This window comes from Grampus griseus, assembly GCF_964374135.1.
Source record: "Grampus griseus genome assembly, chromosome: 7".
NCBI lineage: Eukaryota > Metazoa > Chordata > Mammalia > Artiodactyla > Delphinidae > Grampus > Grampus griseus.
Genome location: NC_139001.1, coordinates 29911135 through 29929490, shown reverse-complemented (window position 1 = coordinate 29929490; position 18356 = coordinate 29911135).

The following is an 18356-nucleotide window of genomic DNA, read 5'->3' as shown; positions in this document are numbered from 1 at the left end:
AAAATATAGGTCTCGGGGCTTCCCTGGTGGCGCAGTGGTTGAGAGTCCGCCTGCCGATGCAGGGGACGCGGGTTTGTGCCCTGGTCCGGGAAGATCCCACGTACCACGGAGCGGCTGGGCCTGTGAGCCATGGCTGCTGAGCCTGCGCGTCTGGAGCCTGTGCTCTGCAACGGGAGAGGCCACAACAGTGAGAGGCCCGCGTACCGCAAAAAAAAAAAAAAAGGAAAAAAAGAAAATATAGGTCTCTCTTCTCCTTAGTGGCCAGAGAGAAAAACCTTAAATGGTAAGTCTTCTAGGGCACTTAAGCTAGGGTACATTGGATATTACCTTCATTTTGTTGTGATACATACTGGTAAGTGCAGGGAGGGCTGGTGCTCAGGCCACCTGCAGGATGTGTATATTAGTGGCTCTCAACCCTGGCTGCAACCGAGGTTACATAATAGAATTAATTTGGAGAGTTTTTGAAAAATATGGATGATCAAGCCCCAATTCCAGGGATTCTGGATTAATTTAAATTTTAAAAATTATATTTAATTCAGTTATTGGAAAACTTTTAAATACGTTCAAGAATAACTGGTCTGGGGTAATACCCAGGTATGTTTTAAAAGTTCTCCCAGGAGATTCTACTATGCAAGCAGGGCTTAGAGCCCCTTTCCTACCTGGCCACCTTGTGCTCAGTCTTGGATACATGTTCTCCCCTCCTGGCAGCTCTTCTCAATGAAAACTCAACGCTCATCAGCCACAGAGAAAGATCAATAAGACAATGGCATCTGGTATGTTTGAGATCCTTCCTAGGGGAGAGGGGTCATTGCCATTATTAGCACTTCAAGTTGAAAGTAAGGAACTAGAAGAGGAAGGCAGGTCCCTTCTCTCCCTGCTCTGCCTCCCCCACTTCTGGATTTATCATTCTGAATGTGTTGTGGAGTCCAGGGCCCGAGGAAGGTCCTGGAGCATCTTAACATGGAGGCCAGCCCGGCCAAGCCCAGGTGTGAACTAGCAGCTAAGGCTGTTTGCTATGAAACACAAGAACCCAAGTGTCTGCGTATTTGCGACACATTTCAAGATTGGGTCAGGGGGCCAGGAGTTGATGATGAATTTTTTATTTATTTATATACTTACTTCGCTTACTGGCAAATTTGAGATGGGCAGGGTTCTCAAGCAGCTGCCGGAAAATCGTCAGGTTACAGAGAACAGGCCCCAATGGAGAGGGAAGAAGATAGATTCTGGTTGTGACATTCTGTGTGGTCAGCTCATCCCCTCCGATTCCCTGTCCCATGGTGGAGTGAGGCACCATGGGACGAGGGACGAGGTGTTTGTCGTTGGCCTGCTGACTGGGACACTGGCAAGGGGCCACCTCGGCACGGAGCAGCAAATCAACTTTCCATTTTGTGTTCATTGTACAGCTGAGTTATCACAGCTGCCTGGCACCCCAGATGGGTGTGGTCACTTACTCCCCGGGCCTGGATGACAGAGTGCATTCTACCTCATTGCCAAGTCCCCTCATGAAGCCCACTGGGAGGGCTCAGGAAGGGAGCAAGTTCTTCAAGGGCGGGAACCAACTTCACACTGTTGACTTATGGTTAACATATGTTGCCCCCCACTTTGGGGAAATGTGTAAGTCACGTTACTTCTAATTTATACATGTTTTCAGTGAAAATAGAAAACGCTACTAATTCTCACTAGAACCAGAAAACCTCAGCTTTGGAAGGACCTGAGAGGTAAACTAGTCCAACATCCCATTTAATGCCCTTCAAGCCACCCTTTCCCCAGTGAGCCATCTACCTGTCTCTGCTCGATGGTCTTATGTGATGGGGAGCTCACCTGGGGCCAGATATCACTTGATTATCCAATGCCCATCCCCAAACCAACTTAAATGAGTCTTTATTTTGACTTCAGAAGACAGTGCACCAAAAATCATTCGTGCTCCTGAGGGAGTAAAGGCATACGTTGAGTTACCTGGCTCCATGCAGGGGGAGCACTGTGGCAAACAGATCCAGTTATATCAGCCACAGGGCACTGGACACCTGGAGCCATTCATCACGCTCACACTTACTTCCCAGCAGCCTGGGAAGTTGCCCTGAGCACAGTAGCTTGGCATTTCTTTTTTTCTCTTTTCTTCTTAACATTTTCAAATCCTTTTTTCTCCTCCCACTCATCTGGCAGCCACTGTCAGTCCAAAGGCATTAAAGCCTTTGAGGACTCCCGGAACTCCCCATCCATCCGGCAGAAGCATCTCCTTCGAGCCCTAAAATGACACTACTTGCCCTTCACTAAAGGGCATGTACTTCATTTGCTGAGTTATAAAGAGCATGAGGTTTAGGGTGTCTCGGGCTCGACCCAAAATCTAAACCTACCACTCACAGCTCTGTGCCTGGGGGAAATGACTTAACCTCTGCATGTCAATTTTCTCATCTGCAAAATGAGCTTAATACCAATCTTCAAAAAGATGGGAAAATGAAAGAAAATGTATGTATAGAAAACAATGCAACACAGTAACATTAACAAATCCAAGGGGAAAAAGCTTATAACCACCTAAATAATGACAGAAGTTTTTTTAATAACATTTAACACACATTCACGATTAAAAACAAAAATAGAGGCAAACTAGGACTACAGATGGACTTCTTTAACTGACAAAATGTGTCCACAAAACATCTACAGTAAACTTCATGCCCAAGGGTGAAATGGTGAAATATTGCCATGGTTATCCAACGTTGTACTGGAAATCCTAGCCCAAACACCAAGTCAAGAAAAAGAATAAACAATACTACGGTGGGAAAGGAAGAAATTCAACTGTCCCTATTCAGAGTTGACATCATGGTCTAAGTGAAAACTCTAAAAGATTTTACCAATAAATTATTAAAACTTATTTAGTAAAATAATTTATTAAAATTATTAAAACAAGAAAATCTAGCAAGATTTCTGGAGGCACAAATCAAAATGCAAAAATCATTGTATTTCTATTGATAAATACCAAAAACAAAAAGAATTTTTAACTTTAAATACCATTTAAAAATAGAATCAGGGCTTCCCTGGTGGCGCAGTGGTTGAGAATCTGCCTGCCAATGCAGGGGACACGGGTTCGAGCCCTGGTCTGGGAAGATCCCACATGCCACGGAGCAACAAGGCCCGTGAGCCACAACTACTGAGCCTGCGCGTCTGGAGCCTGTGCTCCGCAACGAGAGGCCCGCGCACCGTGATGAAGAGTGGCCCCCTGCTCACCGCAACTAGAGAAAGCCCTCGCACAGAAACGAAGACCCAACACACCCAAAAATAAATAAATAAATTTATATTTTAAAAAAATAGAATCAAATCTATAAAGTATTTAGAAAAACATGTAAGTGTTCTGAATCCTCATCCTGGGCTTGTTCATCGCCCCACCCACCTTATCCTGCAGCAGCAAGTCACAAAAAGCTCTTCCCGACCCTAGCTACACACACACAGCTACAGACACACACTCTACTTTGCTAATCATGGCCAAGGGCTATGCCTGAGAAGGTACAAAAAACGAACATATTCACCACTTGTTGTTTTCTGCTGCCTGGCTCCATTCCCCTGTCATTCAGCTCTCTCCCCACTCAGGCTGATGTTATTTGAACCCAACACAAGGCACAGGACTCTCAGGCTGGGTGAGCTCTATGAGACAGGCAGGCAGGCAAGAGGGCGAAAAATAAGAATCAAACACCCAAGGAAATTGGGTGCAGGTTGAAAAAATAAAAAAGAATATGAGTCAGGACTTTAGCATCAGACAAGTGTGGGTTCAATTTTCAGATTTGTCTTTTACTACCTCTGTAACGTAGGGCAATTTGTATAAGGACTGCTATAAGGAATAACCTAAGCAATACATGCGAGTGTTTGATACAAAGTAAAGTTCAATAAATATTAGCAATGAGGATGGTGGGGGCTAGGGGTTGAAGACGGTGTGGAGATTACTTAGAAATAGATGCAATTTTATAATCTAAAAATCAAAACTGAACCAACGAGATGCTATTTTTTGCCGAACTGCTACTGACAAATACTAATAAATGTCTAATTCCTAGTATTGGTGAGAATGTGGGGAAAGGGGCTCTTTCATGCAATGATAAGGAGTTGTTGCAAATTTTCTGGAGCAAATTATGGCAACACTTACCAATTCCCTTAAAAGTGTACAAACCCTTTTACTTACACGAATTTACCTAATGAAATAATTATGGATATGTACCAAGACCTACACCCAAGTATGTTAACTGTAACGTTGTAACTCATTAGCGAAAATCAAGGAGAGGGGACATCTAAATATCCAACAGTGGGAATTAAAGAAATGATGATCGAATACCTGCAGTCATTGGCAGTTGTATTAGAAGGACATATTTAATGCCATGAGAAAATGCTCACAACGTATTCTAAAGTTTAAGAAGCTGGTTTCAGAACAGAGGGATATTTTTAATATTCTATATGAAAAAGATGTTACAGATTCACTAATATATTATGAGCAGGCAACTCTGGGCAGTGGGAATTATGGCTACGATAAGCCCTTGGTTAATCACTTTGATTTACATATTTTGAAAGGTGCCTTGAAAGAACTTATGTCATTTTTCACAACTGCTGAGCAACTTTTAGGACCAATGAAGAGGATAGGAAGCCCTCACTTAGCACCTTGTGGCCAGCCTGCTCCCCTGGGGCCGCCCCCCTCCAGGCTGCTCCCTACCCCAGCACCCAGCACAGCATCACACCCACCCTTCCTTCTCTGCCTGGATCCCAGGCCCCCCAGGAGTAAGGTCGTCTCTTCGTGAAGACAGATTAGGGGAATGCCTACGCAACAACTCGTGAAAATGCCTATAAAAAGAGATTTTTTTAAAAAATTTGGATGTGATTGTCCTTTACCAAGTACAGCAAAGCAGGAAGACATTATTTTTGTAAACAAACGGAATATAACAAAACAAAAATGCTGAGTGTGGTGGTGGATCCAGTGATGTTTCCATCTTTGTGCCCCTGTGCTGCTCTCTCCCCAACCACAGCGTTTGCCAATATGGGAATCATTTTTCGAATCTCAGAAAATGTCATTGGTGGGGCAAAAACGATGGCTCTACAGGGCAGGCCTGAGTGAGAGACTCAGCTCCAAGCACCAGGTCTGCACTATCTCCAGAGTTAGAGAGCAGGGGCTAGGGGTGATTTTGTTATGCTAATAGCCCTTGTAGGTAATTGCCTTCTTGCTGTTCTCTCTGTTTTGGAAAAACCGGAAGTTGTTAAGCTGAAAAGAGTTGTCATTTATTTCCTTCGTGCTCTTCTGTGTTTTCCAAATTTTCTAGGATGGATATGAATTGCTTGTGGAACCAAGTTGTTATTATTGTTATTCTTATTATTAATAAAGAGAATTGTGACGTGACAGCTACAGCTCCCTCCCATGGCATCATTTCAAGTGCCCTGGAAAGATCTCCCTTGCCTCCTGCCACTGCCAAAAATACTTTGAACTGAGAACGAGGAATTTCACTTCAATGAGCTAAAGCTTAAAGTTCAAAGGGCTTGACCAGAGGTGGGGGAGGACTTGTCTCTACATCACACCATGGTGTAAACGGCTAACATCTTGCTGGGCTGCACTCTGGGAAGGGGCCTTTGGGTCTAGGGGTCCACTGCTTTGTAGCTTAGGCCTCCTCTCTTAATTCTTGCCCCATGGACCACCCTCTGGGCCATGTGGGTTGATTCCCCTCTCCCATTTCCCTGACAGAAAGCCAGCACCCGGCGATTGGTCACGGAATGGCAGGGGCAGTGCAACTGTAGAAAATGCTGTCTTGACTCCAACGAAGGCATGAATCTGGACTCTCTCCACAGCCTTAGAAAGGAAGGGCAGTCTCACACTCACCTGGGTGAGGAAACTTAATGGCCCAGAGGGGTCACCGCACGTCTCCTTTGGGAAGCTGCGCGTTACAGCGTCCTAGCCCTCTCTGATGCACACAGGACATCCAATCACACCCCCAGCCCTGGGAAGGGAGAAGGAGGCATGGCTGGGTCTGCAGCTGGACTTAAGGCCAAGTCGGAGTCAGGAAATCAGGATTCCCCGGCTGTGCAAACTACTTCAGAGCCAGCCTTTACCTTTACATTGCTCCAGTCGGCAGGGCGCTCCCAGGCCTCCCAGCATAGCCTCCTGGGTTGTTACTGGAGCAGCTGAAGGACAGAGCTGGAAGCCACCGAATCCTGGCACCAGACTCCAGCTGCACCTTCCTCATCATCCAGGCTGCCTTAGCCACGTCCTCATACCCCAGGAGCCTCCTCAGGCTCCTTCCTGGCACTGTGAGGGCCACATACTTCGCTGGTTGCATCATAGCCATGACCTGTGAATTATTTTGCTGCCTTATTTCCACCCCACATGCAGATTTGTTCACATCCCTGAACATAAAGCACTCAAAGATCAAGAACCTAAATGACTATTAGGTGTATGTCTCATTGATTTTCTCCTCAGGGCCACTGAGCTGCAAAAAAATAAATACAGAAATAGCAAGCAACAGGGGCCTCACGCCAGGGAGGAAAACCTTAATCTGGGTTTTGTGGGTTTCTGTTTATATAGGAAAATTAATAAAGGAACACCAAAAGATCAACTTTTCTACTTTTTAAGTTTTAGAAGTGTACCTAAAACCTTAAACACACAGGAATAAATATAGATCCCTCTTTATTACAGCTGGTTAAGGATGAGATGGAAAAAAATCCACAGGAAGGAGAGACACCTGGAATGATGAGAAGGAACAGGCCGGGGCTGACTGTGGGGCATCCAAAAGATACCCAAGGAGAAGCTGGGAGGGGTGGTGGGATAGTCAGTGAGAGAAAGAAGAGGCTCTGAGAACGACAGGAAAGACAATGGCCCCCTCTGACCGTTTCCCTGCCCTATGTCTGGGCTCCCCTCCCTGGCCGGTAACTCAGGAGCCCCGCCGCAGGCCCTTTGCGACGGAGCAACACTGCCATCTTGTGGGAAGTTTAGTTATTGGCGCTGCAGATCTTTTGAATCCCGTTGCCTTTTCACTACAGTGGACACACTTTTCAGCAATTAAGAAAGAGGAGAGTGAAGCATCTTCGTTTCAGAAAACTTAGTGAGGTTCAAACACAATGAAAGGAAGGCCTGGCGATTTCCCTCAACATCATTCACCTCCTGCAAGTATCTGACTCTGTTTCTCTTCCAAATGTCTGACTTCAGGGGCGCGCTCTCCAACAGGGAGGGTTCTCTGCATCCAGCCCAGCCGCGCGCCCCTCAGAGGACACGGTGGCAGGGGCAGGGGGCTGCCGGCGTGAAAGGGCAGCCGGGGGTTGGGGGTGGGGGGCAGGGGGGAGGAACGCCACAGAGATGGGAAGCGGCTTGACTTGGCTTTGGATTAAAAGTATTCAAACTTGGGCAGGAAGCAGTTGGGGCAGCAGCTGGATTCAGGCCCCAGAAGATGTGTTCTTTCTAAGGATAGTGGGGAATTCAGACCTATGGATTCCTTCCATGGTTTCTGGCGTTGCTGAAAATAGTCCTAGACATGTTTCTTTGTTGCTATTTTATTGATAATACTGAACATTTGGTAACAGACTGAAGAGCCACATTGCCAATCAGTGGACCGGTCTGAAGCCATTAAAAACAATACTGGGGACTTCCCTGGTGGCACAGTGGTTAAGAATCCACCTGCCAATGCAGGTGACACGGGTTCGAGCTCTGCTCCGGGAAGATCCCACATGCCGCGGAGCAGCTAAGCCCGTGCATCACAACTACTGAGCCTGCGCTCTAGAGCCCACGAGCCACAACTACTGAGCTTACGTGCCACAACTACTGAAGCCCACAAGCCTAGAGCCCGTGCCTCGCAACAAGGGAAGCCACTGCAGTGAGAAGCCCACGCACCGCAACTAAGAGCAGCCCCGGCTCGTGGCAGCTAGAGAAAGCCCACATGCAGCAACGAAGATCCAACGCAGCCAAAAATAAATAAATAAAATTTTTTTTTTAAATGCTGTATGGAGTCATTGGCTTCTAATCTGTGCACTTTTCTGTGTTCGTGTGTTTTACTTCCATAAAAAGGATTACATTGAAAAATGATGCTGTGGAATATTTAATGGCATGGGTGAATACTCTCAATGCAATGTTAGATTTTAAAAATTCCAGTATGCCCTGTGTTATGTACTTGAATGTTGCTGAGAAAGCAAATCTTAAATTTTCTCACCACAAAAAATAAATGGTGATTATGTGACGGGGATGGAAGTGTTAGCTAATGCTATGTTGGTAATCATTTCGCAATATATAAAAGGATCGAATCAACATGTTGTATACAATCTTATATGTCAATTATAGTTCCATAAAGCTGGGAAAAAATCCGAATGTCATTATGGTTTGGATTTTTCTTTCTTACCCTCACTTTTCGTTTGTGCTATCATATCATATTTTATGTGTCCTTGTAAACCATGTGAAATTCATTCTGGAATAAAATAGAGAATTAATGAGTAAGGAAAATAATGTTTATAATAGATGCCCCACTCCAAATTTATACATGCATGTGGAGAGAGAGAGAGAGGAAAAAGGAACAAGGGCATACAACAATCATCGACATCGCGGCCGTCTCTAGTTAGGGATTGCTGGTCATTTTAATTTTATTTATTTAATTTTGTTTACATTTCCTGGGTTTTCTACACTGAATAGGTATTACTTCTTAAATCAGAAAAATAGTCAATGTTTTCAAGGAAATGAATTTCTGCACTAGCCCTGCCATCCCGCATCCCATCACTTGTCTCACAGGCCAGGTGGGCCAGGCCGACCCTCTTCAATCAAATCAGAGACATCGTGGGACATTCAGCTGTTGCAGAAAGTATCCCTCGCTTCCAGTGGCCTCCAGTACCAGCGTTAGAGCAACTGCCTAATGAACCAGCTGGGTCCAGCAGAGAAGGTAACCTCTGAAGCCGTTATGATCGCTTATCGACTAATACAAGTGGGTTTATGGGTGCAATGTGACGCTTCTGAGCTGAGCCTGCAGGCAGGACCCCCGACATACATCCTCACTCTGTCTTTGACTAACTCTCGACTTGGAGCGAGTGACCTAACTTCTCAATTCCCTCATCTGAAAAGTAGAGCTCTAATCATCAGACTTCTCAAGATGGCTGAGGAAGGAAACGTGTTAGACTGCACCGTCTGAAATTGCTGTTTTTACAGGTCAGTTTCTTGTGGTTCATTCTCCACATGGCCAGGGCTTAGCACAGTGCCGGCTCGTGGCCAGAGCCCCTCATCTTTGGGGTGATCCTACCCCCATTTCACAGATTGGATTGTACTGGTGGAAAGTGGGAAGAAAGGGGGGCTGCAGGGGGGTATTGGGGAGGAACGACGTGAATGGGGGGTGAAAGCTCTGGAAACGCAGCATTGCCAAAAGCCGGTCCCAGCCTCCCGCTTGCCATCTCAAGGCCACCTCCCAACGCCCCCACACACACCCCTTACTCTCCTGACCTCGTTAAAGTTACTTCCACATGGCAGAACTCCCCCATCCAATCTGAGCCCCAAGGGACCCACCTCTTGACCCCAGAGGGCTGGCGTCAGGGCAGGAACCCTGAGCCCTCCACCCCCATCTCCCTTTGGACACAGGGGGCCAAGGTGGCGGTATATGCTTCTTCGCACAGGGGAGAAGATGCAGGGGCTGTAATTTAAGCAACCTGGGTGTGATGCTCCCCTCGGCCCTAATTAACTCAGTTGCTGTGAGTTCCGTTGCACTGGGCGCTGAGAGACCAAGTCCGATGAGTGGAGAGCCACTGGAAGCATTGTTGGGGTGCAGGGAAGGAGGAAGCCACCACTAGACAACCAGTTAGGGCCATTTGTTGCCAGGGGGTAATACAAAGTTGGGTGTTTCCTTTAGATATCAAATTCTGAATCAACGTTCTTTTCTAACAAAAGGTCTGCAGGCTCCAGCCAGAGCTGCCGATGCCCCCGCCCCTCTGATAAGGACTTTGGGTTTCTCAGTGCCATCCTTCAAACTCCCATCTAAATAGGAGTACAGGGGCTTCCCTGGTGGCGCAGTGGTTGAGAGTCCGCCTGCCGATGCAGGGGACGCGGGTTCGTGCCCCGGTCCGGGAAGATCCCACATGCCGCGGAGCGGCTGGGCCCGTGAGCCATGGCAGCTGGGCCTGCATGCCCGGAGCCTGTGCTCTGCAATGGGAGGGGGCGCAACAGTGAGAGGCCTGCGTACAGCAAATAAATAAATAAATAAACAGGAGCACACAGCAGGTGCACTGGGCGTTACAGGAGAAGGAAGATGGGGGTCAGGAGAAGCAGTGAGGGTGTCAGAGGCTCTTTCCTCCTTGGGTTAGTTCCTCCAAGAATAGCACCTTCAATTCACATTAAAAAGAAGATCTACGTGGCTTGTTTCATTTAATGCTCCAAACAGTGCTGTATGTAAGAGTGGTAAGTGAACATATGGGGTCAGAAGAGCTGAGGGCCATTCCCAAGTCCAAGGAAATAGGTGAGAGAGCCAGGACCCAAACCCACATCCACTGTTGCAAAAATCCATTCTCAAAAAAAATGGTTCTGAAGAACCTAGGGGCAGGACAGGAATAAAGATGCAGATGTAGAGAATGGACTTGAGGACACGGGGAGGGGGAAGGGTAAGCTGGGACGAAGTGAGAGAGTGGCATGGACATATATACACTACCAAATGTAAAATAGGTAGCTAGTGGGAAGCAGCCGCATAGCACAGGGAGATCAGCTCAGTGCTTTGTGACCTAGAGGGTGGGATAGGGAGGGTGGGAGGGAGACACAAGAGAGAGGAGATATGGGGATATATGTATACGTATAGCTGATTCACTTTGTTATACAGCAGAAACTAACACACCATAGTAAAGCAATTATACTCCAATAAAGATGTTAAAAAAAAAATCCATTCTCTTTCCAAATTGCCACAAATCTGAAGGAGAATAATTGTTCTAGATTGGAGATTCCCAAACTAGGGTGTCAGAGACCAAATGATGGCAAGGACTACTTCCAAGTTATGGCAAGGAATCTGCTCATTCAGAGGGGACATCAAATGTGGGCCATTAACTTGAAAAGACAGAAGTATGACTGATGTTCCTAATCAACCATTCATTCATCAATCCAACTGTTATGTCCCACTATTTCTCAAACATCTGTGGATGTTATGATGATTAAGATACAATTTGTTGTATTGTTTCTTGCTATTGTCACCTGGTTACTGTGGTAACAAGCAAGCCCCGAATTTCAGTGGCTTACAACAGCCAACATTTATTTCTCGCCCAGATTACATGCAGGCTGCAGGTTGGTTGAAGCTGGGTTCTGCTCTGCTCTGTGTGTCTCCCCGTTCTGGGACTCATCCTGAAGGAGCAGCCCCTACTGTGACGTGCTGCAGGAGACCTGGCCACACCAGGCAGTTGTATCTGAAGCTGCTGCCCATGTTGTGTCCCCACCACGGAGTGTCACCACATCACCTACAGGGGACACAGGAAGCCTCTTAGGAGAGGGAACAAAGAATCATGAACAATAATGCAACCTACAACTTTGTAGATTTTCCCAATCGGCAAATACTAAAGGTAGAACTACGATGAGGAAGACTTCCTAGTCAAAAAATTGGAAGGCTCCCTCTGGAGGGGATAATTTCAAGTCTACTTCTAAATATATCAACTGCCCAGCTGCCCAAGTTCTATCAGTAATTTGCTTTTTGTTTGTTTGTTTGCTTTTTATAAATTTATTTATTTTATTTTTTTATTTTCGGCTGCGTTGGGTCTTCATTGCTGTACTCGGGCTTTCTCTAGTTTCAGCAGGGGCTACTCTTCGTTGCGGTGCACGGGCTACTCATTGCAGTGGCTTCTCTTGTTGCGGAGCATAGGCTCTAGGCGCACAGGCTTCAGTAGCTGTGGCACACGGGCTTCAGCAGTTGTGGCTCGCAGGCTCTAGAGCGCAGCCTCAGTAGTTGTGGTGCACGGGCTTAAGTGCTCCGTGGCATGTGGGATCTTCCTGGACCAGGGCTCAAACCCATGTCCCCTGCATTGGCAGGCGGATTCTTAACCACTGAGCTACCAGGGAAGACCTCTATCAGTAATTTGTTACATGAACCAGGAAGGAAGGCAGAGTTTCCAAGATGGAATTCAATATTTAAATACTGGTTTTAAGGTTCTAAGGTCAACCTTAAGCTGTCCCCACGTGTATATGCCCTGAGGAACCTCTGAAGCAGCTTCAGGTGATGTAGTCCATGGGAAATGCCATTCATTGGCCTCCCTAAAAGGATGCTACAAAATGACTTCTGTTGATCAAATCTAGGCCAAGAGTCTTACAAAATGGGACAGAATCTGAAGAAGACAGCCATTCAAGAAATATTTATATCATGCAATGCGAGACACGAAGATGAATAAGAAACAGTGCTCATCTCCAGAGACCTTGCAGGAGAGCAGAGTCCACCACCCAGCCTCAGCTGATGAACCACACAAGGCCCCAAGGTCCAGGAGTTGGCCAAAGTTGTGCACACCAAGTCAGTGACCACAAAGGACTAGCCATCTTGACTCCCAATCTCTTTCTCTTACCATATGCATCCTTGATTAATGGACCTTCCATTCTAATTCCTTCATTTCATTCTGCATTACCTTTTCCTTCCCTACCACAAGGCAATGTGGTCCCTCTCCTTGGAAACAAAAGAGAAGTTGTGAGAAGAAACAACATGTACCCAGAAAGCAGGTGTCAGCTGTACATAGCCCAGAGGCATCAAACAAGGAAAGAGAATCCAGGAATTTTTAAAAAATTATGTAAATGATGAAAGCTGCCTTTTGCTACATCCTTTCCATCAGAACTCTAGGAGCATTTGTGGCTTTGATTAATGAGGCTATATCCAAGAGTGATATTCACGTTACCCAATAAAGACACCACGGGGTTGTTCCTGGCTCAATTTTGGCAACTTGCTCAATATTCAAACTGAGCTTTTTTTTTCCTTCTATCTTATCGGCCAGGTACAAAAGGATGTTGTTTAAATGAGAAAATCTCTTCATTCCTGTACGGTTCTAAACTCAGTGGGTTCTCTTTTCATCCAGGTGAGAAAAAGTTGCAATTTCAATGCAGAGAGCCCATCTGAATGCCCGCAGCCTGGGAGGTATAATGAACAAGCTTCAGTCTTGGATTGGTTCCCAGACCCGCAAGGCGAGAATGCTGTGGTGTCTAAACAGAAGTCCCTGGCTTTCTTTCAGTCCCTAGTCTTATTAGGTTTGACGCTCCTTTATTATGTTTTGTTCTGCATTTCTAAATCCCCTTTCTGAAGCATAATGCTGCAAACATGGGGTCTGCACGCCCAAGACCATTGTCCCTCAGTCGCCATGGTAACCCAAGCGCATCCACCAAGCACTCTCCTCCGATTGAAATAGCCAGCTGGGGCTCTGAGCTCGCACCTTGCACGCACCCACCCCAGTCAGTGACTGTCCCCACGGGGGTTTCGGTTTATGAGTCAGCGTTGGCAACAGCCAAAGGGGCCAGCACAACTCTGTTTTATCGACTTTATTAAAATACCTGGGATACACGTTCAATTGCTATTTATTGTTGTTTCACCTGTGACGAGAGGGGGACAGCCAGCACTTGACAAACAGGCTGAGAGGCTGTCAAGTTTCCCTCGGGTGTTGGTGGGTAACAGATGCCGAAATGTGGTTTCATAATAGTGTAACAAGACTTTGTACTTTTACAGCGCCTTTCATCAGGGCATCTCCGAGTCCCTCATTAGTCCCCGCAGCGCCCTGGGAAGGAGGTAGGTGGTGAACACGTCCTCCCGACATGGCAAGCACAAGGCAAGGGGAGGCCTCCTGCTAGCTGCCTACACATAAACAGGACACGGATCCACAAATAGGCCATTGGAGCCCCTGTCTGATGGAGCTGCTCTGATCATGTAATTATCCCACCATCGTGCCCATCATTTGCATTTTTAATTCCACTGATTAAACTTACAGCTTCTGTTTAGGGAGACTTGTCTCCACACATCTCAACCGTCTGAATGCCTGTGGCTGGCCCTCTTATGCATCAACCAGGCATCCTGATAGAAAGATTGAGGAAAACATTCGCTTGGTCCCTCTGTAAAACAGCACATGACCTATCCAAGCAGAATGGCATGGGAAATGGCAACGTCTATGGAAACACAAAACAAGACGTTCTGAACACCCCCGCTCCACGAGAGAGAAACCTTCGGTAATCTCTCAGTCATCTAAAAACTTCCTCCCAGGGAACACTGTCTCCCTTCTACACTGTTGGTGGGAATGTAAATTGGTACAGCCACTATGGAGAACAGTATGGAGGTTCCTTAAAAAACTAAAATTAGAGTTACCATATGATCCAGCAATCCCACCCCTGGGCATACATCCAGAGAAAACCATAATTGAAAAAGATACACGCAGCCCAATGTTCACTGCAGCATTATTTACAACAGCCAAGACATGGAAGCAACTTAAGTGTCTATCAACGGAAGAATGGATAAAGAAGATGTGGAACATGCATGTAATAGAATATTTCTCACCATAAAAAAGAATGAAATAATGCCATCGGCAGCAGCATGGATGGACCTAGAGATTGTCATACTGAGTGAAGTAATTCACACAGAGAAAGAGGAATATCATATGATATCACTTATGTGGAATCTAAAAAAATGGTACAAATGAACCTATTTACAAAACCGAAATAGAGTCACAGATGTAGAAAACAAACTTATGGTTACCAAGGGGGAAGGGGGGGAATCAATAAATTGGGAGATTGGGGTTGACATATACACACTAGTATATATAAAATAGATAACTAATAAGAAGTTACTGTATAGCACAGGGAACTCTACTCAGTACTCTGTAATGACCTATATGGGAATAGAATCTAAAAAAGAGGGGATGGGACTTCCCTGGTGGCACAGTGGTTGAGAATCTGCCTGCCGATGCAGGGGACACGGGTTTGTGCCCTGGTCTGGGAAGATCCCACATGCCGTGGAGCGGCTGGGCCCGTGAGCCATGGCCGCTGAGCCTGCGCGTCCGGAGCCTGTGCCCCGCAATGGGAGAGGCCACAGCAGTGAGAGGCCCGCGTACCGCAAAAATAAATAAATAAGAGGGGATGTATGTATATGTATAACTGAATCACTTTGCTGTGCAGCAGAGACTAACACAACATTGTAAATCAACTACACTCCAATAAAAATTAATAAAAATAAATAAAAATAAAAACTTCCTCCCCACCCCAAATCACATGTCATTCTCTATTAAGAGTGGGTGGACCTTAGATGGTGTCTAACTCCAACACCTCCACCTTCAGATGTGGCAACTGAACCCCAGAGGGAATTCCCAATTAACTCCAAGCCCCACAGCTAGTCAGTGGCAGAGGGGAGCTCAGAGATCAAATGTTCCACCCAACTGGTTCACAACCCCCATCGATGTTAACTGGACGATCCTAAAAAAACTCATGTGGGAAGATTCGTACAGAGTGTGTTGCCCTTGAATAATAGCATATAAGCACCATGCTAACAGGGATTTTGTCTGTTTTGTTCCCAGCTGTATCCCAGAGAAGAGAGCCTAGTATATAATGAACTCTCCATAAATTTTTACTGATGATCAAACATCTGCCTTCATGCTACAATGGGCAAGGAATCAGGAAATCCATCTGAGCCTCCGTCTCTCCTTCTGTGAGATGACGTCACCATCTACTTCCTGCTTGGTTCGTGGGGCTCTGGATCTTGCCATACCCTTTGCCTGGACAGATTTTTCCCATTTAGAATTCAGCTCAGATGTCACCTCCTCAGAGAGGCCTTTCTCGGCCTGCATGTTTATAGTTGACCACTTTCATCCCTGCCATTCCTTTTCACTTTATTCCTTTTTATTCCCGTTTTATTTTCGTTGTGGTCATTATGAATATTGCTCGTTCTACCACTCCCTCCCCCACTATGATAAGCTCCATGGGGTCAAGGGTTTTTGTCTGTCTGGTTCACTACACTATTCCCAGGACCTAGACCAGTGCCTGACATGTGGGAGATGCTCAATACATATTTGTTGAAGTAATCAGTATAGAATGAAAAAATACTGAAAGAGAAAGTGCTAGACATCATAGAAACAGAAGTATTTGTTTCAAAACTAAAGATGTTTACTATTATTGTATTACCCATATTTATCAACATTAGCAGCAAACTGGAGCTTCTTACGCCCTCTTTGGACTTAAACAAATTTCCAGAGTTGATATGTGTGTACAAAACACATCCCTACAATATCTTCCTTGTTCCAAGTGATCTCGTAGTTGGTGTTCTCGGTGTTTGTCTTGGCCTCCGGGCTTTACTCATGTAATTATAGACTCAAGTCACCAGTTGGGTGTATAATTGGGTGGATGGGATTATCTATATAGAACTAATTGCTGAAAAGTAGGGCAGGGTCAGAGATGCCCAAGAAATCAGCTGGCCCAACTGGTCCATTTTATAGATGTGGAAACTGAGGCCCTGGCAAGTTAAGGCATCTGCCCTAAGCCACCACATGGCTGATCTGGGGAGATATCGGAGGACTTCAAAGGAACAAGTCTGCCCCTTTGATATAGATGGAATTTAAGTTCAATGAATGTCAATTAAACTGACTTCAGTTAAACATGTTGTCAAGGAGAGCTCCTCTCCCTTCAAACTATAAGAATCGGCACCCACAGCAAAACCATCCTCAAGGGGGACCTGTCACTCAGTGTCATCCAAAAGGAACACAGGTACAGTAGAAAACGTGGCACTAAGCATCCCATGCATACTCTCAGAATCCTTCCCACTCTTTCACACAGGAAGTACTATCCTACAATAGTCCTTCACCAATATGCTCCTCTTATTGTAAACAAACAAACAATAACAGTTCTCCCAGTGCTAAGAACATAGTCGCTAAGCAGATGCACTGAGCCCTTTGCTGGACACTGGGAATAAATAGATGAAAAGACGTGCCCATTGCCTGTGAGGGCTTAAAGACCAGAGAAGAGATGGGTGCCTATTCTAATTCCCCATGCTGCAAGGCAAACTTCACAAGGGCAGGGATATGTGTCAGGTTTTCCACTACTGTATCCTCAGTACTTTAGACAGTGCCTGGCACATGGTATGCATTGTTAAAATATTTGTTGAAATAACTGCTGGAGAGGGTGTGGAGAAAAAGGAACCCTCCTTCACTGTTGGTGGGAATGTAAATTGATACAGCCACTATGGAGAACAGTATGGAGGTTCCTTAAAAAACTAAAAATAGAACTACCATAGGACCCAGCAATCCCACTCCTGGGCATATACCCTGAGAAAACCGTAATTCAAAAAGAGACATGTACCACAATGTTCATTGCAGCAATATTTACAATAACCAGGACATGGAAGCAACCTAAGTGTCCATCGACAGATGAATGGATAAAGAAGATGTGGCACATATATACGATGGAATATTACTCAGCCATAAAAAGGAACAAAATTGAGTTGTTTGTAATGAGGTGGATGGACCTAGAGTCTGTCATACAGAGTGAAGTAAGTCAGAAAGAGAAAAACAAATACCGTATGCTAACACATATATATGGAATTCAAAAAAAAAAAGGTTCTGCTGAACCTAGTGGCAGGGCAGGAATAAAGATGCAGGCGTAGAGAATGGACTTGAGGACACAGAGGGGGAAGGGGAAGCTGGGACAAAGTGAGAGAGTAGCATTGACATATATACACTACCAGATGTAGAATGGATGGCTAGTGGGAAGCTGTTGCATAGCACAGGGAGATCAGCTTGATGCTTTGTGACCACCTAGAGGGGTGGGATAGGGAGTGTGGGAGGGAGGCTCAAGCGGGAGGGGATATGGGGATATATGTATACTTATAGCAGATTCACTTTGTTGTGCAATAGAAACTAACACAGCATTGTAAAGCAATTATACTCCAATAAAGATATAAAATAAATAAGTAAATAAATAAAATATTTGTTGAATGAATAAATAATGAAAATCTTGCGAGGAAGTTGGAGACAGCTTTACAGAAGACATTAGATTGAGCTGAGTCTTAAAGAAATTCTTTCTTGCAGGAAGAGTCCAAACATCCCAGTGGTAGAAGAGAGCCTTCTGGAATGCTCGGGGCCCACGCAGGTGGTGTGATTGGATGCTGGGAGAGAAGGACACGTAGGTCGAGGCTGGGTGGTGAAGGAACTTGTACCCCATCTTAAGGAATCTAGAGTTTGACTTTTTATCTTATAGGTGAAAAATTTTGAGCAAAACGTTTGCATTTTGGAAAAGCCCAGATAAGCAGCACTTAGCAAAGCTCACCAGCCCCACCACTCCCCAGGCCTTTAATCCTGAAGCCTTTAATCACGTGGTATCTACAGCAAACACCTCCCATTCCGATCCAGTCTTCCCATCGTCTCTGCTGAGAAGCTCTCCTGAACCATGTCCCGCTCATGGGGAAGAGAGA